The following is a 27,880-nucleotide window of genomic DNA, read 5'->3' as shown; positions in this document are numbered from 1 at the left end:
CAGACCAGTTGGCTGCCAGGGCCTGGCCACACGCTGGCTCCAGAGTGACTTCGAGGACTTTATGAGGCAGAAAATCCAGCATCCACCCCTGGGAGCAGCAGCAGCAAAGTAGCTGGCCTGGCTTGGGGTGGAGGAGACCCCCTCCCTCCTGCCCAGATAACTCAGAGCCCAGCACACCTGGCCAGGGTCCCTCAGGGACGGAAGCCTCCAAGAAATGCTCCGTGGAAGCAGATTTCAGCTGAGCAAAGGGAAATGCAGGGCTCTGCCAAGGTGGACCAGTTGTGCGAATGGGACTGAGTTGCCTGTCACTGTAGGTGTGCGAGCAGGGTCAAGCTAGAGAAGGGCTTATCCATCCACACGGGTCAGAGTTCTTAGCCTGGAGGTGGCCCCTGAGAGGGACTCACAAATTTCAAGAGCACCCTTTTGTGTGCTTGTGTACTTTGATAGGAAATGGGTTCGTTGCTTTCATCAGATTGTTCACGCAACCCCCAAGGTCATGCAGGTGAGAAAACACAGCCTTGCAGAGGGGAACGCCTCTTGGCTTCCTAACTGGTGGTGCTTGGGTCCATGCTATTTTCTACAAAGCAAAATGCTGTCTCCTCATCATGTACGTGTCTCTTGATTGCCAGGACAACCCAGTGAGTTGGGTATTCTCGTTGCCACTTTCTAGTAAAGGACTCGGGGGCCCAGAGAAGGGAAGGGTCCAGCCAGTGAGAGGAGAAGACAGGACTAGATCCCAGGTTTCCTGTTGATTGTTTTCTCCAAACAAGTCCGTTTGGTCCTTGCCCTCTGGAGAGGAACAAGCAGACATGCCTCTTCGGGGATCGCGTGGTTCTGCTCTGGCCTGCAGATCTCGAGGCACCTGTCATCCCTTCTTCCTGCTCTCCACGTTCTGTGGGCCAGCGTCCCTGTCCGACCCTATGGCTGCATTTGGGACAATGACCAGGGCTTAGAGAGGGCAGCCGTTCCTTCCCTCCAGAGAACCTCCATTTCTACCTGAACCCTGCTTGCAGCTAGGTGTGGCCCCAGAGAAGCTGGGTGGCTGACACTCAGACCCACACAGAAGTGCGGGTCACATGTGTAAGTAGTAGTCAAGCAGCAGGAGGCTGGGGGAGGCCAGGAAAAGATGGGGCAGTGGCCTGTCCAGAGTAAAGGGTGCTGAGGCCAATGTAAGGAGTTCCGCCTCTCTCCCTATACGCTGTCACCTCTCTGTTACAATTGAAAGGAAAAACTTGTATCCTTGTGGAACCCGCAGAGACATATGCCTGAGGACAAATGTCTTTTTGTGCACCCCCCCACCCTTTGCTATGTCCCTGAGATGCGGCTGACAAGTGAAGCCCGACCACAGCCCGCCCCTGTCGTTCCAGGGATGGACCATGGCGGTGTATGTCTGGAAAGGAGTTAGCCAGGAGAGAGGGAGGGAGGCCATTAGCCAGGAGGCTCATCAGGCAGGGGCAGGGGCAGGCTGACCAAGAGAAGGCCACAAGGACCAGAGCCCCGTCCCATGGGGCTGCAGTACCACGGTCAAAACTGGCAGTGCGGTAAAGGTGTCTTCCGCTGAGCTGAGGGGCCTCTGTGACCCAGCAGTGCGCTCTGATTTTTCTTCAAATCCCTGTGCATGTTTGTTCTGATTTTAAAAAGCCAGCATACTCCTAGTGGAGGAGTCAGAAAAGAATGACAAGTACAAAGAAGAGAATGACTAACGCTGTGACCTTGGGCAAGTCACAACCTCTCTGTACCTCAGTCTCACCTGTAAAATGGGGGTGATAAAGGATTCATCTTGTAGGATAGTTAGTTGTAAGGAGTAAATATATGTAAGGAGCTGAAGAAAGTTTCTGTCCCATCACAAGTACTATGCAAGCAAGTGTTAGCTTTTATTTTTATAATCCACTGCAACCCCATTACTCAGAGTGAGCCACTGTTAGCAACTGGCTGGTTTCCTTCTGGTCCTTTTATTTCAATATGTGTAGTTTGCAACACAATAATCAGGATCATAGTGTATATGTGAATGGGCATTTTGCAGATTTTAACTTAACATTATTGCACGAGTACTTTCCACATCACTATATATCCTTCAAAACATCCTTACAGGTTATATATAATTCTATTTCTCCTACTTTCTAATGTTGGCTTGTCACTGTTTTATATGAGTAGCTTTTACATACATTTTAACCCAAATCTGCAAATATTTCTTTAGTACAGATTCTTGTAAGGGTAATTATTGCTTCAAAGTGTAGACCTGAAATAGGTCTTGGTATTTCCAAACTGCCCACCAAAAAAAGCTGTACCAGTTGATACTGCCCATCTCACTGCAACCTTGCCAGTGTGGACCACTATTTTTTTTGATGTTTTGCTAAATAGATGGACAAAAAGTTATGTTCTTTACATTCCACTTGACTAGAGTCAGGAATGAGATGGAGTACGAGGTGAGGGGCTGCTAAGTGTTGGCCCAGTGGGTTGGAGAGCTTAGTGAAGTGGCCAAGGAGAGGCAGGCCAGGACCGGGTCCAGACAGAGGCCTACCTGGGGCTGGGGCAAGAACAGGAAGAAAGCTGTGATCACGTGGGATGACATTTAGAAACTGAGAAATAACCCTAGCGCTGGGGGACTGAGGCCCAGGGAGACCAGCGAGGTGTGATTGCCAGTTCCTATAGCTGTCCCAAAGTTCTCTCTCAGATCTATAGGCCTGGCTAGAGAAGAATAATTATAATGTAAATTGGGCTTTGGAAATGCAAATGTCAATACAGAGCTGGAGGGAGTGACATGGCTTCTGAACACTGGAGGCACAGAGGATGACTCTGGGGACACTGGCTGAAAAGGAATCACATCAGCTTTCAGAGAAACAGAGATGGGAAGGCCATAGTACTCGCTCTGAGAGAACAGCAGGGCAAGCTGTGGAAGGCAGGAGAGCCACCAGGAAAAACCGTGGAGCTGGAAGTCCCGAAGGAGGTCCTGAGCAGGCCAGGGTGACTCCCCAGCTAGGGTACAAGCTGAGGCGTGGAGCTCAGGGCTGCACTTGGAGGGAGGTACAAAGGGGCTGGCCTGGGGAGGGTGTGACCCAATGAGCACAGCACCATCAAGATGCAGATAACATTATCATGACTGCAGCTCTGTGTGTGGAGTGGTAACTCCATCAGGCACTGAGGGAGGGCTTGATAGCACTACACCACACAGGGAAACTGGGGCACAGATTGGACAAGTAACACGTCCAAAGTTACAGGCAGTAAGTAACTGGCAGAATCAAGCTGAGCCTAGGCTCTTTGTACTCAGGCCCCTCTTACTGATTTCCTTGGGTAGAGCTGGTAGCAAGGTCTCTTCATTCTTGTCTTTGAGTAGAAGGGTGTTGCTGGCTAGGGCTTCTGAAGGGATGTTATCTAAAGCACAGTGAGGACTGGTTTGTATAAAAGTCCAGGGGTCAACACTAGAAGAATGGGCTTAGACAGCAGCAAGAACTTCAGCTAGACACCAGGAAGAACTTCCTCAGAGTAAGAACCTTTAGATACAGTGGGTAATCAAGGAAAGCCAAAGGGCCTCTCTCTGACATTCTTAGCAGTTACCCTTCCCATACTTCTCCCTCTCCCAACATCTCATCACCCCCTAATTCCCCGCCATGCATGTTTACCACTGTTAGCAGGCTTGGAAATCCAAGGTCATTTATGGGCAACAGAACAGCTGGGATTCAGCTCAAGCCAGGGGTGACATCTAACTCAAGGCAAGAGTGGCCTGAACTTTTGTCACCCATACCTCTTGCCACTCTCTGCCCCCTGGGCTCTCCATTTGATCCAGAGACCTTCCCTAGTAGCAGAAAGCTAGTCAGGAATGCACACAAAGGGTAAACTGTAAAAAAGGCTGAGGGGTGCAATGGACCGAGAAAGGACTTGTGTCACACAGACAGCATCCCTTCTTGGCTACTACTGCTTGTGTGACCCTAGGCAAACCCATTCACCATCCTGGAACTCACTCTGCTGCTCTGTAAAATGGGGGGATGGAAATAATGACTCTCATTGGGTTGCTGTGAGGACGCCAATGAGATGGTCTGTTGGGTCACTCACACTGCCTGAGTGCCTGTGTTCTGCCCAGTGCTCGGCAGCTGGGCAGTGCAAAGATGAGCAGGAAATCCAGCCCGCCTCCCAAGGAGCTCACAGGCTACTGAGGGAGCTCACATGTGTCACTGTGCGCCCCACACCAAGGTGGCCCAGAGCGAGGCTTGGCAGTCCTCCTTTCCCGGCTCTGTCTACACATACATGGTGTTTGTGGTCTGCAAAATGCTTCACGTGCGTCAGCTCTGTCATTACCCACAACAGCCTAGACACTCATGTTTCAGATGGAGAAATCGAGGCCCAAAAAGGCTAAGTGTCTCGCTCACAGTCCTACCGGTGGTGAGTGGCAGGGGCAGGGCCCAAGGCCCTGGGGCTCAGCGGGACTATTTCCACTGAGCACTCCACAATCACCTCCTGTCTTTGCCCTCAGACACCCCACCCTCTCTTTAGGCACTTCAGCCTTAGCTACATTGAGGGCCCCCTAGTGTTCCTGACCAGACATCTGACCCAGGCTAGCTTGATTTTTAAAAAATCATCAAATCCCACTTCAGCTACAGGACAAAAACATCCCTAGGGTCAATGGGCTTGGATGAGGAATGGGGACTAAGAGAGTACCTGCGTCCCCAAATCGGCCTTTCTATGAAGTCCGGCTTCAATGTATATATGTATATGGCATCTAGACTTATGGGATGAAACGTCTTAAGTTTTCTGTGGTATGAACTTCTGGGTAAATGTTTTAAAATCCCTGTATTGCCAAAAATGTCAGAAGGGGTGTTATCTGTGCCCCTAGAGAGCTTTCTGGGCACATGGACAAAGGATGCTATGTTAACCTCAGTCAGTGGGTGTGACTGAGGCGGGCTGTGACTCAGCCATTGGATTCAGGGCCTGTCATTCGTTTACTGATAGGAGAGTCCAAGACAGCTCCAGCAGGGGATAGAGGACCCTGCTTGATCCTTTATGCCCTGAGAGAGAGCATCTGGATCCCCAGATTCTGGACTTGAGACGATATTGCTCTCAGCACCTGACTACAGAGAAGGGGAAAGAGGGAGTGCGCATGACCCAGATTGTGCTCCTCCCTCTAGTGTAGATGACATTCCGGAAACGGAGGCTCAGTGATGTGAGGGAGTTGGCCCAGTGTCCCAAAGCAGGTACTTGCTGAAGCCTGGGTTAAAACTTGGAATCTCAACAGACTGTAGAAGCCTTGCCCTTTCTTCCTGGGAGAGAGAAGGGATGTTGGAAATGCTTCTCAGGCCACTGGCAATAACAGATAACAGTGACAGCCCAGAGTGGGCCAGGCCAGGCCAGGTGCCCACCCCAGGTGCTTCCTCACGAGCTTGTCCTCAGTGGTCTGTCTGTTCCCTTCGCAGAGTAAGGCTCACAGGAAATATCCACCTCCTCATTCTTCAAGCACTTAAGGGAGACTGAGGATTCGTAGGGGCAGAAGGAGGGCCAGTGACCTTGGCCCAGAGGAAAGCCCCTCCTAGAGCCCGTATGGCCCTCTCAGCACCCCCTCCGAGCTTCCCTGAAGCCCTTGCCAAGCCTCTCTGCTGGGGTTTTTCCAGAAGTCCAGGGAAATTCCAGGAGTCAGGGATGTCAGCATTTCTCACACACACAGTCACACATTCCCACAAATGTGCCTAGATGATCACACTCGGCTACAGTCATTCTTTGGAATACGGGCATGTGAGCAGATCTGTGTGCACATGCGCGTGTGTGCACACACGCACATGCATACACGCACGCACATACACACTGTATGTGATAACTAATTCCACAGCTACCCACAAAGCCCATATCCTGTCTTCCTGTTTACATTTCAGCAAGTCGCACCTCACGCTGCCCCGAGCGTGTACAGGGGTCACAGCCGTGCTCAGAGACCAGTTTCTGCCAAGTCCAGGCCTGGAGGTGCCACCCTCTTCTGCTTGATCTCTTTCTCCTCCCTTTCTTCCACCTTCCTCTTTCTCCTCCCCTTTTCCTCCTCCCAGACAAAGTTTCCTCCCTCTTCCAAAGACCACCCATGCTTAGCCACCCCTCACCTTAACACACACATATCACCATCATAGGTCCCAACGTCACAAAGAATAAAACTGAGAACTGAGTCTGCTGGGGCGTAGGTGGCCATAGGCCCAGAGAGCAGGAACCACTGCCCTGTTTGGCAGGTAGGTGGTAGCGAAATGAGCGAGAGAAAGCATTTAGAGAGCTCTGTCGGGTACTGAGGGCCTAGGCAAGATGTCCACTTTCAGAAGATTCCATTAGAGAAGTACAGCTAGAGGCAATATGACACAGTGGTTGCGAGTGGACTGGCGCCAGACTGCCATGTGACTTGGGACAGTTACTTAACCTGTCTGTCATTCTCCTCATCTGTAAACTTGGAGATAATAATAATAACCTATTCCCCAGGTGGTTTTGAGGATCGGCTGAACTGATACATGCAAAATGCTGGTACAGGGCCTGACACAGGGGAGCACTACATAAAGGTGTGTTATTATTTTAAGGATCAAACATATTAACATTTCTCCACGACCCCCGCCATAACCCACTCATTTTCTCCTGCCTCTGCAGGCATCAAATCAGCCAGCAGATCTCCAAGCCAATCCTGGCAGAGGCCGTATGACTTACTCAGCCTCACTCACCACTCGTCCTCCATGTGCTGGCATTCGCCTTTCCTGTCTTCCTAGCACTGCCTGCTGATGGGGCTCCAAGGTTGCCCCTGGCATCGGCGCTTTCCCCACGCCGGGTCCCTTGGCTCACAGCCCCGTTTTGCTGTTTAGCCTCTGGCCAGACCCTCTGTAGAACTAAGCTCCTGATGCTCACCCTAGACCAGGGCAAGGTTCACAGTGGCTCATGAGCCCTGCTGGTGCATATCTCTTCCCAAATCCACATTCAGAGACGTCATGTTGACAGCTTGAATTCAGCCACTCTGGGAGTATTTACACCACGGCAATTGGCAAACAATATAAATCAGGGCTTTTTCCCCTCCCAGTGACCAAGTTATTAAACATTTACCAGCACAAGGCAGCTTGTACCAACAGATTCATTCTTCCATATTTGCACCCTGGGGGCCCTCTGTAGATGATGACTGCTCTCCCAGACACTAGATCACCTATAGCAGACTCCCTGGTGCTCCGGTCCCCATCTGATTAATATCCAGTAGTCATTTCCTCTTGGAACCTCAGGGCCCACTATTGACTCAGTCCCTGCCCTTTGGCACCAAACTATCCACTTGGAAGCTGCCTTCACTGCCAGCCTGACCCCTGGCTTTCCCCCTTCTCTGCTTGCCCAGTGTTGTCCCAGGGAGCCAGCGGCCTCACATCCAAGTCTTGAGCAAGCCAGGATGAGGCAGATGCTGTCATCTGAAAAGCTGTCTAAGATTTAGCCAGTCCTATTATTTGCTGTGCGAGGATGAAGACTCCCTGAGGGGAGTCTGACCCAGGGCAGCTCCTCCTAGAGCTGGCTGTGACAGGGCCAGTTCATTATTGTTCCCAATGCTTATCAGTGCTGGGCACATACTAAGGATTCAATAAATATAGATTGAACAAATGAATAAATGAACGAACAAATTTGGCCATTCAAAAATGTTTGCCCAACCTTTTACTCTGTACCAGGACATTTTGGATGCAAAAATATAGAAGATATGGCCCCTGACCTCAAGGAGTTTCTGGTCCTGTGGGCCATGGAGATGGGTGCTAACAAAGCTTGGGAGTAACTGCAGGATGGCGTGTGAGCCCTGGTGTTGACTGGAGTGGGGCAGACGCTCAGGATTTCCAGACAAAATGAGGCGCTGTGTGGGCCAGAGGAGTGATGGGTTTGTCTGCACTTGTCGGCGTTTGTCAGTGGACTGCACTGGCTGTGGGCTGAGGTGGCCGTGCAAGGTCTCTTGGCCAGAACGAAGACCCCCTCTCACCACGGCCCCACCCACCCAAGGGAATGCCGGCCCCTCCCTGCCCCAAGCTCAGCCAGAAGAGCCTGGCATGCTTCTAATATCAAGCAGCAAATTCGATCAGGCAGATGAGAATTCCTATTATTTGAATATATTTAGAAGAGAGTTTAACGTGGATTTCATTCCGTGCTGTATATTTTTACAACACGAGGTCAGGCCACTTTGATAAATGCTGTGCAGGAAGGAGGGGGCCTTGGGAAAGGGTGAGTAAGAGAAAGAGAGGGGGTAAGAGCCAGAGCCAGAGATAGACAGTGAGAGAGACAGAGAGACAGAGAGACAGAGAGAGACTGATTCTGTGTGTCTATAGATCTGTTTTTTGCAAATGTGCCTGTGACTCCATGTGTGTTTCTGTGTCTGTTTGTTGTTTGAGTAGACAAATCCATTTGGGGATAAATAGGATGATTTCTCCACCTGCAGGAAGCAAGGCAGCCAAAGGCTGATTGGGGCTGCTTTACTCTGCAGCTCTCAGAAGGCCTTGGGCTGGAACTCGGGTTGCTCCTGAGGCTAGACCCCGGGCTCTGCTTAGAAATTGAGATGCAGGCAGGCTGCCAGAAAGGCCAGGGCAGTTCTCTGGAGCCATGAAGGCCCTACGCTGAAGTAATCCTCAGCAGAGAGGGGCCCTGGGCCCCCAGGTGCCCCACTGGCTATACCATGTGGTTTCTTACTCACCTTCCCTGGAGGATCCCCAGTCTTGCTCTCAGAAGCCACCAAGCATGGCTCCCAAGCCGAAGGCCAGTGCTGCTGGAGTGTGGGCCTCATGGGGCCCTTCCGAGACTGGAACGTGTGAGCTTGGCAGGAAGGGGTTGGCTACCAGGTTGGGAGAAAATTTTCTAGTTTGGAGACTGGAGGAGGGATATGATGACCTTTGGAGGACTTGGTGAGCACAGAACTATGTGGCTGAAAGTTTTCTCCCACTGTCAACATCGGGGTAGAGGATGTGCTGGGACTCTGTTTCTGGACTACTTTGCCTAGCTCAGAGTCCCAAGGAAGAACCCAAGTGCTTGACACTGGCATCGAAAGGCCTCTGGCCCAGCCTGGGCCTGACAGGTGACCTGGGGTGCCACTGACTCCTTCCCTCTGCTCCTGCACGGGTGTGTACCTGTGCAAACCAGCATGGTGTTCTTCTGCCCCCGGGAGCACATCAGGGTCCAGGCCGTTAGTTCTTCAGCGCCTGAGATGGACTCAGCTTTGTGAACCTTTCCTGCAGGGAGGCAGACGGACCCCTGTCCCCTGCCTCTGCCTTCATCCTGGGTCCCAGGGGCCAGCCAGTTCACAAGAGAGACAGATCTGCCCCAATTACCTCTTCAGCCTAACTTGGTGGCCTCTTTTTTCCCCCCCCCTTTTTGGAGGAGGGCCAGAAAATTGCCACATAAAGAACTAGAGAACAGGGAAAGTGAGAAGGAGAAAAAGAGAGAAGGAGGAGAAAGACAAAGGACATATTGTTATGTCTCCCCAAACACTGTAGACACTTCTTCAAACAGGATGACTGGCTGGCTTGTGGTTACCTCTGACTCCGAATACAACCTTGGGGTAGGCCTGGCAGCCTGCAAACAAAGCACTGGAGTCAACGGGGCTCTGTCTTTGCTCCTACCAGTCAGCAGGAGATGGTAAGTTGTTCTGTGCCTTACCCTCTGCATCATCCTCTGGATCAGGCCTAACCACTGCCACCCTCCCGGAGGGCATATGTGCCAAGGCCAGGTGATCTGGCCAGCGCTTGGCACCTTCAAAATCTTTCAGCTGCCAGCAGTTAAGGTCTGGGGATCTAGAGATACTGAACCTTATTTCCATCTCTGTTACACCATCAACAAGCTTGCATCAGTACCTACTGTATGCACTGGGGCATCAGAAAGGGAGACTTTAGCAGACAGGTTAGAAAATGCTTAAGAACTGGGAGCTCCTAAGGGAAACTCCTCGGGGCAGTGGAAGGGTCTGGGTGGTGAGCTCACTGCAGAGGACTGCAGCCAAATTCAGGGCAAGACACAAAAAGGATTGGGAAGGCCATGGCAGAGTGGTCATGAGCTACAGTACAGAGCTTGCTGTAGGAGCCAACAAAATGGCCAGAAAGTCCCCTGGCAGGGACCATTTGGGGCAGCAGAGGACGTGGGCTACTGGGGGGAGCAGGTAGGAAACCCAGTGTGGCAGGAATGGCAGAAATGAGGTCCAAGATACCAGGTCAGTGAGGGGCCTGTATAGTGTGGCCCAGCCCAGGGCCCCCGAGTTCTGGGCTAGGGCTATCCTGGAGGCATCACAGCCTCTGACACTTGGGGTCAGGAGGTTTCTTCCTGACCAGAGAGTGTGTGGGTTTTCCCAGGAATGCATGTAAGTGAGGGCACATGCGTGCAATGTGCATGCCCATTTCCTGTCCATGCACCAAAGGGAGTGTGGGCTACTAACCCTTGTCTGCAGCCCCCACAGTCTGTCAGAGCCAAAGAGAGTGTAGCGATGTCACCGCCTGCCCATCCAGCCCAATTCCAAACTTCCCTCTCAGACGCCTTTGATCTAAAGATGGTCCCCACAGTATGGCCACCTAGTGTCTCTCTCCAGCCTCCCTGGCCTCTGAGAAAGCCAGTCTTTCAATCTGGATCTCTGGGCAGTTTTCTGGAGTTCAGATCAGACCAAGCTCCCTGGACACCCGATGTCACGTGGCCCCTTTACAGCTATCGCCTGAAACAAGTGTCACTCTTCTGAGGACTCCTAGTCACCTTGACCTCCCTGTCCCCGTGCCTGCCCTCTCCTCCTCTCTTCTCTTCCAGCTTATAGCCATTTTCTATGGCCATTCAAACTCCAGTCAGGTATCCTGCCATCTTCCAGTCAGGTGCCCCAGTTTCCCTCAATGGCTTGCAACTTGCCTTCTACCCCTCGGGATGACCTCTTAGCCTCTGTCCACACTTTTCCCAAGTCTGTCATGTTCAATCCATCCAAGATCACCAAAGTCTAATTGCCCTGGTAATTACGCTGCTGCAGTCCACCCTCTGTCCCCAGCAAATTAGAGGGGGGAAGATTTCTCGCCAAGTGGGGATAGAGAAGTCCCAAGATATTTTCATCTCTATTGTCATCTCCTTTCATTGGGAGGCGGAACTTAGTGCCAGAAAGCCTGGGCCCAGGTGGTAAAGGCCTGGGCTATGATCTCAGCTCTGCCACTGCCTGGCTCTGTAGAGTTGGGCAGTTGCTCCCCCTCTGCACTCCCTGCTTCCCCAGCTGTCATGTCTTGGGATTGGACACAAGCATTTGCCAAAGTCCTTCCAGCTCTGAGCTGATCTCAGTCTATGTTTGCATGTGGGGGGCGGGGGTGTTGGCCATTGCTTTGGCCCCACACTGACTTCGGCCAGCGTGGCCCCTGGGAAAAGCACATGTTGCATCAGAGGTCTGAGGCCCAAAGGAGCCTCTTTTGTTCCAGATTTCTGGCCCCCACCTTCCTGTGTACCCCTTCTTTGCCTTGTTCCCCAGCCAAGCCCTGCTCCTTTGCATGAACCACCCCCATCTGTTCCCTTCCCTGGCCCTTCACCCTACTGCACGCCGCCCTGCTCAGGGATGCATGGCCTCCTCTCCCCCTCCTTTATTGGTGTTTCACCAGCCGGGAATTCTTTTGGAAACAGAGCCTGGAAAGCCTCCCGTCCTTGGGAAGCACTGCCCCCTACATTGGCGGCCCAGCTGCCAAGCCCAGGCCTGCGGCAGGTGTGTGTGTCGGGTGTCTGGCCCTGGAGATTTATAACCTGTGGCAAGAGGGAGGCGCTGCCTTTGGAAGTAGTTCTTCTGTCCTCAAACAAAAGCCTGTGGCCAGGGCCTCCAGGGGAGCAGACAAGTGCAGAGGGAGCAACAGGCTGCACCTCGCCTCTCTCCCTGGCTCCAGCCACCCCGTTTCTCTCTGCCGCAGCCTTGGTGGGCACCTGTCTCCCTCTGGATGGCCTCACTCTCTTGCTTGCTGCTTCTCCATATGGCAGCTGTCGTGCGGGGCGGCCAGCGGGGTCTCAGCTCCCGCTCCCCACAAGAGAACGCAGGATATGGTGAGGCCAAAAAGGAACACCCACGGAGCCATGAGAGGGGAGTCATATCACTATATTCTCACTGGCGGCATCCGCCTGTCTGCAATCCGCACTTGCTAGCTCAGCTGCCATCTTCTTGCTAGCCCTCATTTTTGCTGCTAGCGTAGCCACGGCAGTTATATTAGTGGCCAATGGCTCACTGGTTACAGCTGACGGCCAACTAGCCACAGCTGATGGCCATGCAATCACAGTTGATGGCCATTTACTACCTGAGCCAACACCTTTCCACATGAGGCCGAGAGCCTGGAAACTGCTTTCTGGGGCTCTGTCCCCATAGCAGCTGTGTCACTTACTCTTTTCACCTTGCTTCCACTGTCCGGGTCCTGCCCTTTCTACCATCAGAATGTCTCGCGTCTGTCCCCTTGTTTCCATGCCTACTGTCTTTCCTCAGGCCTCCTCCCGAAGCAGCCTCTCCTCACTACCTGTCCTTGACATTGATAATATTGATGATATGGCCAAATGGACCTTCCTAAGATGCAAATCTGATTGCATGACTCCCCTGCTCAAAAACTCTTGAGGGGCGCCCCATTGCCTGTAGAGTCAAGTGCTAACGAACTAACTTGGTACTCAGGGCTCCAGCCTTCCTTCCCAGCACCACCTCTCACCCCTGGAAGTCATGAACTCTACACTGCAGCCATGGAGGCCCCCCCCCCTTTGCTCTGCCATACAGGGCTCATTGCTGGATGCCGCACAGGCACCTCAGACTCCCCATGTCCTGAACCAAATGGTCCACCCGACCCCTCAGTGGCCTCCTCATTCTTCCTCACACCTGGCATCCATTTGGGAACCAGGTCCTGTCAATCCATTATCTCTGCCATCTGCAGCCACCCCCACACCTCCCCACTGCCGCCACCACAGAACAGAAGAGGATCGTTACAGTAGCCTCTCCCCAAAGCCTCAGGAGATTTCAAACCAGGCTCTACCCCTCCCTGAAGCTGACACCAGAGGACCTATCGTCTTCCCAGCCGTGCCTCCCAAGGCCACCATTTGCCCTTGGTCCTCGTCATGCTTAGCTCCTTGTCTTCTCTGAACCTGGCTTACAATGTCCTATTCCCTGTTCTTTGCTCCCACTATTACCTTCACCTGGCATGTCTTCCCACATCTCTACCTGTTCAAGTTCCCTGTGAGGCTCTTTGAAAATGCTGCTTCCTAAACAGAAATAGTCTCAGAGATATAGAGGAAAACTGAGGGTTGCTAGATGGGAATGGGGGTGGGGATGAGGGAGAAGGTGAGGGGATTAGAAAGCACAAATTGGTAACTACAGTATTGCCACAGGGATATGAAAGACAGTTTGGGGAATATAATCAATAATGTGAAGGTTTTGTAGGGTGTCAGATGGGCACTTGTCTTATTAGGGAGACCACTTCATGGACGGTGTAGATGCCTGACCTCTGCACTGTACACCTGAAGCTGAAGCTGAATAATATTGTATGTCAACTATAATTTAATATATATATAGTCACGGGATATGGAGTACAGCATAGGGAATAGAGTCAATGGAATTGTAACAGCTACATACCATGTCAGAGGGGCAATGGATTGGGGGAGGGGGATTACCACTTTGTGAGGGGTGAAATGTCTAACTATTACATTGTTTTGTACACCTGAAACTAATTAAGAAAAAGAAAAAGAAAATGTGGCTTCCTCCAGGAAGCCTTCCTGGAGCTGTCTTGTTGGACCTATTTCTCCCTCTAAACCTTCACTGAGCTTTCTAGCCAGATTCAGTGTAGCAGTGGAGAGCACAGGCTCTGGAATCAGCTGACCTGGGTACGGAGCCCCAACTCTGACATTCCTTAGTTCCTAGGATAATGTTCATGATGTCTTTGAGCTTCAGTTTCTTCATCTGTAAAATGGACATAGTTTTAGTTACTGCCTCATTGGGTCCTTGTGAGGAGGAAATGATTAATCTGTGTGCAGTGCATAGGGAAGTACCTGCCACAAAGGAAGGACTGTCACAGTGGTATTATTGCTATTATTAGTAATATGACCTCTTTACTGGTCGGCCAGACCCTCATGGGCAGGAACCAACTCAGACCCCTTTGGTCTTCCATATTGGAGCTGCTTAGACTCATTGCTGACTGAAGTAAGGTGACTCCCCCACCCCCACTTCCACCACCTCAGGCCCCTGCAGAGCCTGAAGGAAGGAGGGAGGCTGAGAGACACAGGAAACGTCCTCCCCTCCCTAGTGTTTGTGTCCAGCCTGGGGAGCAGGCCAGCCGGCTGCAGCCCCCAAGACTCCCGCCCCTCCTCTGAGGCCACTGTGCAGCTGAGCATCCCGGGCATGAGGGTGATAGAGACACACTGGAGGGAATTCAGAGGAGCAAAGTCCCTGAGCCCTTGGGAAAGGGCAGGCCCAGTCAAGGAAGGAGATGAAAGCAGTTCCATGTGTGTGGCTTGGCTGAAGGACAGAGCTGGGTGTGGCGGGGGACATGATAACTGGAGACAGGGATTCCAGCAGTGCAAACAAGCTGGAGAGGGGGATGGCTGGGAGCTCCGTGGTGGGGCTGCTCTGCTGAGGCAAATGGGCTCTTGAAATACGAGCCTGGAGCTTCCTGGAACTCCAGGCAGACCTGCGAGCCCCCCCCTCCTACTGGCCTGGACAGAGGACCGTTTGCACTGGTTCCCAGGGCTGGCGGTTCTGCACCACTGTGCAGTTCTGGCCCTGGGAGGGAGGTCAGTCCCTCCCCCATCTACCCATAGCTGAGGCTGGGCCTGTGGTGGGCTCAGCTGAGGGGCTAAGATCTGAGTCCTTGGCCCTCCCTGCCTGTCCACATGGCCTGGGGTGGTGTGCAGTACCTGCCAGCCCATCACAGGGTTTGTGGGCTCTGGGCCCTCTCTCTCCCTCACCCCCCCCCCGGCTTAAAGCTATTGTTTTCAGACCGTTGACCTCTGTCCCTCTCCTCCCGGGTACTAAGGGGCATCTCAGGGGCATAGAGAGGCCGGGAGGAAATATTGGAAATGGCCTCTCCATCCTCCCCTCAGATCCGGACTGCATCGTCCTTGGGCCAAGATAAATAAAGCAAGCAAGGGAGAGGCCTCTGTATGCTCAGTGTTGATGGCTAAGCCGCCTGGTTGTGGGGGTGGCGGGTCGAGCATCAGCTACCCAAGGCTGCCTGCAACTCTCTTCCCAAAGGAACATGGCAGAAGGGTGGCCAGGCCAGTTGCCCAGGAGTCAGTGGAGCAAAGCAGAATGCCCCTCCAGTGCCCCCTCGCCTGGGACAGTTTTCTGGGGGTGCTGAGTTTGACAGCTCTGGAGGGAGAGTAAAGGAGCCTAGGAGGAAGGGGGAGTCTGGAAATGGGGGTGGCAGGCTGTCCTCAACTAAACCCCCAGGCCCCTGAAGCTGCTGGTGTCTGGCCTGCCCAGGACCCCAGCAGTTGGAGAGTCTGAGGGCCCTCAGAGTGGGGAACCTGGAGGACCGAAGGCCTAGAGCCCCCCAAAATGAGAGTTCCCCAGGGGCCTGTGGTGGGCACTTTCTCCCCTGACCCCTGAGGTGTCTCCAACTGCACACTTGAGACCGTAGCTTAGCAGAAAGACCATGAGTCTTGGTGAGATAGAGTTGAGTTCGAATCCAGCCTCTGTGCAGAATTATTGATGAGTCCTGTGCAAGTGCCTTCCTTTACAAGTAAAACCTCATTTTCCCATCACGGAATGGAGAACAAAGTCTCCACCTCCCAGGACTGTTGGCAGGAATCTCTGGGATCACGATGTGTAAGGGCCTGGCCCCTCGTACGTGTGAGCTGCTTTTCCTTTCCCTGCACCGGCTGGGGCACGAAACTACAATGCTCAGGAGGGAGGCGCTCTCGGCCAGCTGTGACACCTGGGTTGGCTCTAATGAGTCCCGTTGGTTCCTCCAACCCCAAGGCCACAGAGTGATTATAGGGGTACCAAAGCCCTTGATACCTGGGCCAGGTGAACTTACTTCACTGACTCGCCAGGCAAATCAGTAAACTGTAAAGAGTTGGTGAATGCTGCCAAAGGACTCCCAGCCCCGGGTCGTCCCGATTTACAGCCACCTCTGGCATCTCAGCCTCCCTGCAGGCCTCTCTGCCAGCTCTCTGACTTTGGCCTTGCTTATGGAACTCTTTCTTTGGGTTCCACATCGTCAGGGCCATTCTTGGTCTTTTGGACTATCCCACTACCTCTACCTCATTCAACACCGAGAGCCCACTCCTGGACCTGCTTTGTCACCTGCTTCATTTAGGAAGTCTTTGGAGCAAGGGCTGGCCTGCAAAGGTCCACCCAAAAGGCAAGAGCAAAGAAAAGAGCCTGGGAGTGAAGGCCGGGAGATCGCAGTTCCAGTTCCAACTCTTCAACCCCCTCCTTGGGTGGTCTTCATGAGCCACTTTCTCTTTGAGCCTCTGTTTTTCCATCTACACAATGGAGGTCCTAATTCTTGCACCCCAGGGCTATTGGGAAGTACACACATGTTAATGGAGGTAGGATCCTTGAAAGAATGTTTTGGCTTGAGGACCTGGAATTTAACCTTTTGTGCTTGGCTCAGTTCTATGGCAGTGGAGGACACACATAACATGCAGGAACTCCAATCCCAATTATTGTCACTCAGCTGTTTCCATGGGGTAGAGGCCAAAATCACCAACTCTTTACAGTTCACTGATTCACTTCTGTTCTTTGTGAGAAAAATTACTCCACCAGTTTCAAATCCTCACTGTTTGGAAATCCTTTGTGCCTAGCCCAAATCCTTCCTGCCGTAGTTGCAGCTCAGCTCTACATACCTCAGACACCTCCTAGCCTGCCTTCTCCTACCTTTTCCTCTCAACTTTTGCTGTATACTCAGAGGGCAGAGTAGGGTTGAGGACAAAGACTGGCCTTGTTACCTGGCCAGAGGGAGCAGACCATGGGGGGAATAGCACTATTCCAGAAGCCCTTCAGCTGCCTCACCCTTATCTCACCTTAGCCTGCACCGTCCTGGCTGGAATACTTGTGGTCTCTCACTGTGCATTGCAACTAGGGCGCCAGCCTTGACTTTAATCTCCCCTGGCAGCTCTGTGGCATTGATAAGCCCCAAGTTTATGGCACAGGAAAAATGAAACCCACATTACCCCACCAGGGTCCAGCCCCCACCCAGCAGAACCAAGGATGTCCTCCAACGGGCAGTGAGATGCCCCAGCTGCCCCTTTAAGGCGTCTGGAGGTGGGGTGGCATGGTGGTGAGTGGTGTTCCCTCTCCTGCCTGAAGGCACAGGAGCCCCCTCCCAGCCCCCGCTCGCCCCCAGGCCCTGCCTTTCTCTGCTCTCAGCCAAGAGGGTTTCCCCAGCATTGGTGATGGGGGCAGCTCCCTCCTGAGTTTGAGGTTAAAGGGGACGTCTTCTCCAGGAATCTGCAGCCAAATTGCTGAGCTGTTCACAGTGACCTGGAGATGATGTTTGGAAATCTGATTTGTGATAACATAATGTTCCTTTTAAGTAACGCTGGCTGGAGAGGGAAAGAGGAAAAAACGACCAAGAAAAACAACCTTATTGAGGTTTAAAAGGGGACGCTGTCGTGGCCGCCTCCTTAATCTCCCAAATCATTTTCCTCTCGTCCCCCTCCTCCTCCTGCCCCAGACCTGCTTTTGTTTATAACAATCTCTTGGAGAGAAGATTGAAAGTGAAATCTGCTTCCTTGCTTAAATATATATATTTAAAGGGGGGAAAAAGCCCTCCCTCCCCACCCCCTGCCTGCCCCTCGCCTGAGCGCTGTGGGTAATTGGAGGGCTGCCTGCTCTGGGCTAGTCGGTCAGCATGGGCTCTCCAGTGCCCACTCATCACCCCATCACAGAAGGATCATTAAGGCAGGAAAGGAGGCTGGGGGAGATGAAAAACCTGGAGGAGGGGCGGCAAGGGCGCCATTTATTCACTGGCTCCAGGCACTATTTATGTAGTGGCTGGTGAGCAGCAGTTTGCTATCTCCAGAGGAGAATAAATACAGTATGAGGGGACAAAGTTAGACACAAGGCAGGACTTCCACTTTCATACAGTGCACTTGGCCCAGCAGTGAAAAGAGTGGAGAAATTTTAGCTGCATCCCCTGATGAATGAGTGACCCCACCCCCTGCACCTCGCTGGGCTAGGGATTACTTCATACCAGAGAAAAGGGTTAAGATGAACCATCTGAGTCTCAGCAGGAGAGGACAGGGTGGCAGTCGAGGGCATCTCCCATTGAGGAGGAGATGCTTGTGTGGAAAGATGAACCCAGTTGGGAGGTGGGCGGATATCTAGGAAGAGATGAGCACACTTAGTAGAGGCCACCATGGCTACTGTTCCACCATCTCTGCCCCACCCACCCGCCCCAACACATACATGTGCTCACACCGCTTTCATTCTTGACTCTGCCAGGGCATGTGCCTGACATCTCAGGTGGCACCTCATACCCTACCCACTGCCTGGCCCTCACCCTAGCTTTCCACTGCTTCTGGCCCAGCCTGAAGCCAGCCAACAGGCCTAGCAGGGCAGGATGGGGCAGGCTGAAGGGAGAAGGAGGTGCCGAAAGCCAGCCATGCAGCCAGCATGGCTGCCTGCCAGCCCAGGACGGATTCATCCGACCCGGCTTCTTGGGAACATCCACTTCCCCGGGCCCTGGTGCTGGGACCCCCACCTGCTGTGGGCTGTGCTTCAAGAGAAGGTACAGAGGGGGCGTTTTGGTGTTCTTTTCAGGGGCCCTTGCTCCCCCCTGCCCCATCCAGGGCATGTTATTACTATCAGAAATATCAGACGTTTCAACTCAAATTAAAGTCAGGTTAAATGTCTCCACTGCAGAAATTCCACATGGTTCCAGATGGAGAGGAGGGACTTCCTCTCAGCCTTCCACCTTCCCTCCGTCCTTCCATCCCTCCCTCCCTCCCCAAGAGTGGATCAAAAGCATCAATGTATAGTATGCTTTCAGACCGTTCAATCCAACCCTCTCACCTTACAGATGGGAACACTGAGGCCTAGAGTGAGGAGTGAGCTTGCCCAAGTTCACGCAGCAAGTTCGTGGCAGAGCTAGGACTAGGATGCAGGTGTCTTGATTTCTATCCCACAGCATACATTTGTAACTCTGTGAGACCTACAACTTCCCTTGGCCTTGAAAACTTCAAAATTGCCACCAGAGATGTCCTGGCATCTGTGATGCTGGGACAAAAGCAGGAGGCAGCTTCTGATAAATGCTGACCTGCAGAAGTCACTTTAAATTGCTCAAAACACAGGCCATACAATCATAAGCTAGGCCTTACCATTCTCTGGGTCTCCGTTTTCTCATCTGTAAGATTAGAAATGCAGGACACCATTGTTATCATTTGCTCAACATCCATTCCTTCTCTTCTAATAACAGCACCCAAATTTTCTTGGGAAACCACCCTTCCCACACTGTGAGTCCATGTGAATCAGTTTCAAGGGTTGCCAGATGACCCAGCCTGGCCAATCAGAACATTCCATCACACTGGAGAGAGTGATTGGTTTATGCAGAGTCATGTGACCCCAGCTGGGCCAATAGACATCCTCCCTGGAACTTTTGATAAAAACATAAGGAAAGAGACTTTGGGGATTGATCAGCCAGAAGACATAAGCCTAGAGTTTCAGAAACTCTGTGAGAAGAGTCTGCCTGGGAATGATGCCTGCAGAGAGAAATGGGCATCCAAAAGATAGACTTAATTTGAGCCTGGGATCTAGCATTGTTTGACCAGACCACCCTTGTGCTTTTCATTTTTGTGAACTAACAAGGTCCCTTTTTGGCTTAGACCAGTTTTAGTTGGATGCATTCCATTTGCAACCAAAAGAGGCCTCACTAACTGAAGAGAGATATATCCTATATCACCAATGGTAGAGTTGGAAGAGACCTTAAGTGATTGCCTGGTAGAGACTTAGGGGAAATGTAATAAATTAAAAAACGATTGTACACCTGAAATCTATGTAATTTTACTAACAATTGTCACCCCAATAAATTTAATAAAATAAAATTTAAAAAATAAAAAACAAACAAAAAAAATGATTCTGGGATAACCATGCCCTTCATGGGATGGAACAAAGCCTCAGACATTTTGCTAGCTGCATTCCTCCAGCTCCTTGCCTGTACTAGACAGAGTGTAGGCTTTGGAATCAAATAGACTTGGCTTAGAACACTGGTTTCTCCATTTCCCATCTATATAATCTGGGTCATGTTTGCTGTCTAAGTCTCAAGTTTAACCCAAGCAGGTGTCAAAGAGCTGACAGGTCTAATTCAAGGAGCATGGGATAAGGCACCATGACAAGATAAGACAAGACCTGGAATGTTACGACAATGGACATTTATAGGGTCATTCACTAAAAGAAAAGGGAATGGGAAACATCCTTACAGGCAGCTGGGGTGGGGTGGGCAGAGACACCACATAAGGTTGCGGTACATAGTTCCAAGGATGCCATTCACATAGTCTATGATGAGAAGGGAGCACTCTAGAGCCGTGTAGCCCATAACTTCTACAAATTTATACCATAGCCCTGCCTGGGGCTGTGGTACGCTGAAATTGACACCCGTGTCTTCTGCACTGAAGGCATATTCATATTCAGTTTTACTCTTCATATCTTTAAGGAAGTGGAACTGTAAGACTAAGATTACCATGAAGCTATTGGGAATATAGTGCAACTGGAGTGTCCTATTTTGACTAAGGGACTCAGGAATACCAAAATGCTGCCCCATAGCAAAGCCAGCTCTCCCAAGGTCCTCAGGAGAGATATATCCACACAGAACAATGGCAAAGGAAAGAGAAGTAGCACTTTATTGTTAGCTGGGCTTTGGGCCTCAAACCTCAGTGCAAGCTCTGGTATGTCGGGCAGGATTGTGCAGCCTAGCCTAGAATCCTGAGGGATCTTTTCCCACCACAAGGCCAAATCTAAATTTCACATCTTAGCCCACTCCTATTGGTTTCATGGAAGAAGAAAACAAACAAAAAATAGTAATGGCTGATTAAAAGCTGTCCCTACACTAGCATATGGCACCAGCTATATGGGTGAAAGAGAAAGAGGAGCAATCCACACCCTTATCCTGATATGTGATGCATAGTCACTTGACCTACTTGTTGGTGGCCCAATGGATATCCTGATAACGGACTGATTTTCCTGGTGGGGCAGGGGTGCAAAGAAAAGGAAGAAAGACGGGCAGTTTGCCCAGCCCTGGCCCACACATATTATTAGTGAGACCTGGGTTAAGAAACAGGCATGGGAGAGTGAAATGATGGACTGAGCATCCCTGACAGACTCCTTCTCATAGCCTACTTTCTAGAAATGATAAATACTATATTAAAAAAAATTCGTTACCATTCTGGAATACATTTGGTACCTAATACCAGGAGACCATGAGGAGGGTGAAATAAAGGCATTTTCAGACATTCCAGCCCTCTAAAATGTAATCAGTCACAAATCCTCTCTGAAATGAATAGTAGATATATTGCACCAAGGAACACAATTAATTTGAGCACAAAAAGTGGGATATAAGGTACAATGAACAAAGAAATCAGTAAATCTGTAAGAGAAGGTATCAACACAAGAAGTGATTGGGGTGGCAGCATGGACCCCAATAACAAAAAGGGAGCAGAGGTAAGAAAATGCATACCAAATTTCTTGTCTTGTTTGGAAGGAAAATAGAGATCAGATTAACGCTGAATTTTGACAGAGAATGTCTATATTTTAGTATGTGTATTACTAAAGTACAGGCAAACTTTAGAAGCTTACAAATAAAATGCATACTTTTATGAGACATATGTAAAACAAAATAACACAAAAAGGTTGAAAATAAAAATATTGAAAAATATACTCAAGTGCAAATAAAAAGAATACCGGTATAGCAACATCAATGTCAGATAAAACAGAATTCAAAGCAAAAAGCATTAAAAATATTAAGGCTATTTCATTGATAATAGGTACAGGCCATCACAAAGGTATAACTATAAGCCTTTACAACATAGGTTTAAAACAGAGATCTGCACATCCACAATTGTAGTGTAAAAAACATAACTTTTGCAGAAGTTGCCACATCAGGTACTAACTTACTAACTAACACACTAACTAAACAAGGACATATAGGATTTAAATAATACAATTAGTAAACTTGAACATGTATGTGTTTGTACTAACAAACAGAAAATGCACACACTTTTCAAATGCACATTGAATACTTATAAAAATGGATCATGTAGTAAGCCACAAGGAAAATCTCAACAAATTCCAAATAAAAATCATAGAGGGTCACATATTAGCCACAGGGACAAAACAAATTACATTTACCAACAAAACAATGGTTTGAAATCTATGCCACTGGAAATAAGAAGAGAAAAACACACTGCTAACCTGGTCAATGACAAAATCAGATTGGAAATTACAAATCAATGCAAGATGAAAAACAGTAAGATATCTATGTATCAAAACTGGTGAGGTACAGTGCTCACTTCGGCAGCACATACACTAAAATTGGAACAAAACAAAGAGGATTAGCATGGCCCCTGCACAAGGATGACACACAAATTCGTGAAGCGTTCCATATTTTTGTCAACTATTATATATATATGTGTGTGTGTTCATTCACAGGAGGTGGAGTGTAGCATAAGGAACATAGTCAATGGTATTGTAACAGTTACATAAAATGTCAGAAGGGTAGTACCTTGGGGAAGGGGGGTTATCACTTTGTGAGGGGTATAAATGTCTATTATGTTGCTTTGTACACCTGAAACTAAAACAAAACAAAACAAAAACCTGGTGAGTTATAGCCAAAGTAGTACTCAGAGGAAAGTGAATCGCCTTAAATACAATTATTAAAAACAAACAAACTGATGATAAATAAAGTTTTTAAGAGCTAAGAAAAACATACATAAGCTAAACAAAAGTAAAAGGAAGGAATTAATAAAGATAAAGGAGAAATCAATGAAAGAAAATACAAGAAAAGCTTGATCTTTGAAATGAGCTATGAAATAGACAAATGTTCTTTCTGATAAAGAAAAAAAAGAGAAGACATAAATAATACTAGGAATGAACTTCAGCTTTAGAGAAGATTGTTTTATTTTACAAATAAATTTGAAAACTTAGATGAAATAACTTTCAAAGAAATAATAAATTACCAAGACTGTCTAAGAAATAGAACTGGTTAGACCAATAACCACAGAAGGACTTGGAAGGGTAGGGTAGTCAAAGATTTACCTGTAAAATTTGTAGTAGACAGCTTCTAAAATGACCCACAATAATTCCTACCATTTACAATAGCACCAAAATAAAATAAAATTCTTAGATATAAATCTAGCAAATATGTACAGGATCCGTTTGTGAAAAACTACAAAACTGATGGAAAAAAAATCAAAGATCTAAATGAAATGTAAAGATACCCTGTGTTCATTGATTGGAAGACTCAACGTTTTTAAGTTGTCAATTCTTCCCAACTTGATCTATAGATTTAACATAATCTTAATCAAAATCCCAGCAAGTAATTTTTGTATTGACAAGCTGATACTAAAGTGTATATGGAAAGGCAAAGACCTACAGTTGTCAACATAATGTTAAAGAAGAACAAAGTTGGAGGACTCATACAGCCCAATTTCAAGACTGACTGTAGTAATCGAGATAATAAGTAATAAGCTACACTAATCAAGACAGTGCGGTATTGGTGAAAGAATAGACACACAGATGAATAGAACAGAATGAAGAGCCAGGACACAGACTCATGCAAATATAGTCAATTGATCTTTGACATATGAGCAAAGGCAATTCAATGGAGAAAGGGAAGTCTTTCCAATAAATGGGGCTGGAACAATTGGATACTCATGAGGAAAAAACAAAACAAAAGAAACAAAGTGACAAATAATGAATATAGGGGTGCACATATCTTTTTTAATTAGTATTTTTACATTCTTCATAAAAATACACAGAAGTGGAATAGCTTGATTTATCTACTGTTTAATGGATAAAGAAGATGTGATATATATATATATATATATATATATATATATATATATATATATATTATATTATATTATATTATATTAAAACTACTCGGTGAAATCCTACCCTTTGCAACAATTTGGATGGACCTTGAGTGTGTCATGCTAAGTGAAATAAGTCAGACAGAAAAGGACAAAACTGTATGATTTCACTCATGTAAAATATAAAGAATGAACCAACAAAACAAATTAAAAAAACAAACTCATAGATATGGAGAACAGATTGGTGGTTACCAGAGGGGAAGAGGATGGAGGGAGGGCAAAATGGGTAAAAGGGGTCAAATGTGTGGTGATAGATGGAAACTAGACTTTTGGTGGTGAGTACACTATAGTATATATAGATATTCAATTATAATGTTGCACACCTGAAACTTATCAATGTTATTAACCAATGTTACCTCAAAAAAACAACAACAACAAAAACAAACCTAACCATAGAACTTACACCTTTCACAAAAGTACTTCAAAGTGGGTCATAGATCTGAATGTGAAACTTCTAGAAGAAAACATAGGAGAAAGTCTAGGTGTCCTTCAGTTTGTGGTGAGTTTTTAGATACAATACCAAAAGCATGGTTCATAAGAGAAAAAATTAACATGTTATACTTTCTTAAAATTAAAAACATGTACTCTGTGAAAGACACTCTTAGAGGAATCAAAAGGTAAGCCACAGATTGGGAGAAAATATTTGCAAAACACATATCTGATGAAGGACTTGTGTCCAAAATATACAAGGAACTCAAAATGCAAAAGTAGTAAAACAAACCAATTAAAAATGGGTGAAAGCAGAACAATCCAAGATGGCGGAGTAGGTAAATGCTGTGCTTGCCTCATCCTGTAAACACATCAAAATAACAACTAAATTATAGAACAATCAACCTGGAGAACCCTCTGAAGTCTAGCTGAACAAAAGTTTTATAACTAAGGATATAAAGAAGCCACATTTAGACTAGTAGGAGGGGCGGAGACGTGGAACAGGCTAACCCCAAACCTCTGTGTGGTGGATGAAAATCGGGAGGGATACCTCTGCCGCGAAGGTTCCCCACGGAGGAGGGAGGGACCCCAGCCCCCCACACCAGGCTTCCCATCCAGGAGTACTGGTGCTGGGAATAGGAGCCCCCACATCTGGCTGTGAAAAACAGTGGGGATTCCAACCATCTGGGTTGGACAGAAGACTGTGGGAAAACCAGCCACCCTCTTAAAGTGTCTGCGCACAGACTCACTTGCTCACAGGCATTCACCTTGGGCTCCAGCAGAGGGACAGTGACTGGGGGGACATCGGAGACATATGTGGGGGAGGGTAGACTGAGGTGCGTGGCTTCAAGTGAGGGCTGGAAGATAGTCACTATTTTGCCTGTATGGAATTCTTCTCACCTACAGCCAGCAGGCGGGCGCCATCTTTCCTGTGTTGAGCCCCACACCCACTGTCGGGCCTATGGCCAAATCTGAATTTGAATTGGTCTGGTGAGCTCTGCTTGCTCTACCCTGTTGACTCACTGAGACCCCACCACACCCAAATCATACTGCCGGAGGCTTTATCCGTGGTGGATCCTTATGGGAGCTGGGAGCTGGCAGCAGGCCTCAGTGTGTTTTGGCTTTTTGCAGAGGTACCCCAGACCCAGTACTGATGGCAGCTGTCCTCGTTTCATAGTGTGGCATCTCCCATAAGCCTCCAGGTCTAGTACAGAGAGCAACCAATCATGGATCGCTTTGTAGCTCCTACCAAGTAGCCTCCAGCCGGTCACAGGTGGTGGCTGACCTGGGCCTGTACTGGAACACCTCCCAAAAGGCCCCAGAACCAACATACTTGGTTCTCAACCAAACCACACAAACAAACAAAATAGAAACATGCACCCACTCACCCACACACACACACACACAATAAAAAAGGGTGAAAAACTTGAAAAGATACCCTCATTAAAGAAGATATACAGATAGCCAATAAGCAGACCAAAATATGCTCAACATCATTTATCACTGGAGAATTTCAAATTAAAACGACATTACACACTTATAAGAATGGCTAAAATTCAAAATCTGACAATACCAACTGCTGGTGAGGATGTGGAACAATAAGAACTCTCAGTCATTGACGCTGGGAATGCAAAATAATATAGCCACTTCACAAGACAACTCAACAGTTTCGAGCAAAAGTAAACATATTGACATAATCCAGCACTTGCACTTCTAGGTATTAAGTGAACTGATTTGAAAACTTATGCCCACACAAACACTTGCACATCAATGTTTATAGCAGCTTTATTCATAATTACCAAAAACTTAAAACAACAAAGGTTTTCTTTAATAGGTGAATGAATAAACAAACTGGTACATCCAGACAATGGAATAGTATTTAGTGCTAAAAAGAAATGAGCTATCAAGCCACAGAAAGACATGGGTAAATCCTAAATGCATGCTGCTAAGTGAAAGGAGCCTGTCTGAAAAGGCTACATGCTATATGATTCCAACTACATGATATTCTGGAAAAAGCAAAACTAAAGCGACAATCTTAGAGTAAAAGATCAGTGGTTGCCAGGGGCTCAAAGGGAGAAGATAAGAGCTGAATAGGTGAAGTGCAGGAGATTTTCAGGAGGTGAAAATATCTGTATAGTATGTCATGGTGGATATACAACTCTGCATTTTTCCAAACTCATAGAACTTTACAGCACAAAGAGGGAATCTTAACACATACAAATTTGGGGATCCCAGGATGGAATGCAGAATGTGACAAAAGAATCTAAAAGTATTGCAAATGTATGAAACAATCTAACTGAAGGACAGTGAGGGGGAAAGGTACTGACCACAATAACTTCGGAATCAGCATAGTCTGTAAGACTAAAAGGTAAAAGAAACTGCACATACGCACTATACGCTAGTTGATACAGTTGTTTCCCACAGGGGTATGGGCTAACAATTCTGATACCACTGTCTATGTACATTGGAATTGAACAATTACAGGAATGGATAGCAGATGGTGGAAACCAGGTTTCTCTTTATTGATGTGAGAGTTTACAGATAGACAAGAGGAGGAAGCTGGAATCATCCATGTGCTAATGGATTAGAGTTGAAGACAGCAATGTGAACTCATGTTTAGCTTGATGTACAGATCTAGATGGATACATATAGAAATATTTATAGATGTGTGTATACCCATGAGTTAGTATACACACAATTATTTCTTTGTTCTGTCAGCTGAGAGGGCCTAGAAGCAATAACACTCCAGAACCAGGGCTCCTTGAAGAAATGGCTGATTTGGGAGAGGACTTATACATGATAAGCCAGAGAATCTCATAGTATCAGAAAGTAAGGAAGCATTCAAAAACAAATAAAAACAAAACAAAACAAACCACACACATTGTTTGGGGGGGGGGGGGCGTGTCAAAGGAGCAAAGGAGCCAACTGAAAAAGTGCCCAGTGGCCAAAGGAGAAATCTGAGCAACAAAACAAATTTAGTATTGGATTATAAAAATACATATCCATGAGTCCATACTGATAGAAATGACTAAAAAATTAACAAATGGAGAAGAGGTAAATCTCCTGTGCACAAGAATTCCAAATATTTTATGTAAATACTCTGCCCAAGGAAGACGAGCACAATTCCCTTCTCTGTAAGTGTGGACTGACTACAGTCATTCCTCCGAAAGGATACAATATGGAGAGGGGGGAAGTAACTTTCCAGTGGAAAGACCTGGCAAACACACCTGGGCCAGGTGATCACACAACACCCACAATGATAAGTGTTGATTATTCTCTTCATATGTTGAATGAAAATGACATTTTACCTCTGCGCTTCCTCCCCAAAACGGGGTTTTTCTCATAACCCCGGTCTAAGAGAAAAACATCAGACAAATCCCAATTGAGAAACATCCTACAAAATACCTGACCAGCACTCCTCAAAACTGTGAAGGTCACCAAACACAAGAAAAGTCTG

General features: G+C 48.2%; 1 non-coding gene across 1 annotated transcript; it reads left to right on the top strand.

Annotated features, from left to right (window-relative positions):
- The first annotated feature begins 22,405 nt into the window (after positions 1-22,405).
- LOC141569823 (U6 spliceosomal RNA) lies at positions 22,406-22,512 on the top strand. The gene has a single exon (XR_012493603.1). It is a non-coding gene; the product is annotated as a U6 spliceosomal RNA (small nuclear RNA).
- The last annotated feature ends 5,368 nt before the right edge of the window (positions 22,513-27,880 follow it).

The sequence above is a fragment of the Rhinolophus sinicus genome, chromosome X, assembly GCF_036562045.2.
Source record: "Rhinolophus sinicus isolate RSC01 chromosome X, ASM3656204v1, whole genome shotgun sequence".
Lineage (NCBI taxonomy): Eukaryota > Metazoa > Chordata > Mammalia > Chiroptera > Rhinolophidae > Rhinolophus > Rhinolophus sinicus.
Note: the sequence above shows the minus strand (reverse complement) of the source record. Positions and strands in the feature narration are given on the sequence as shown.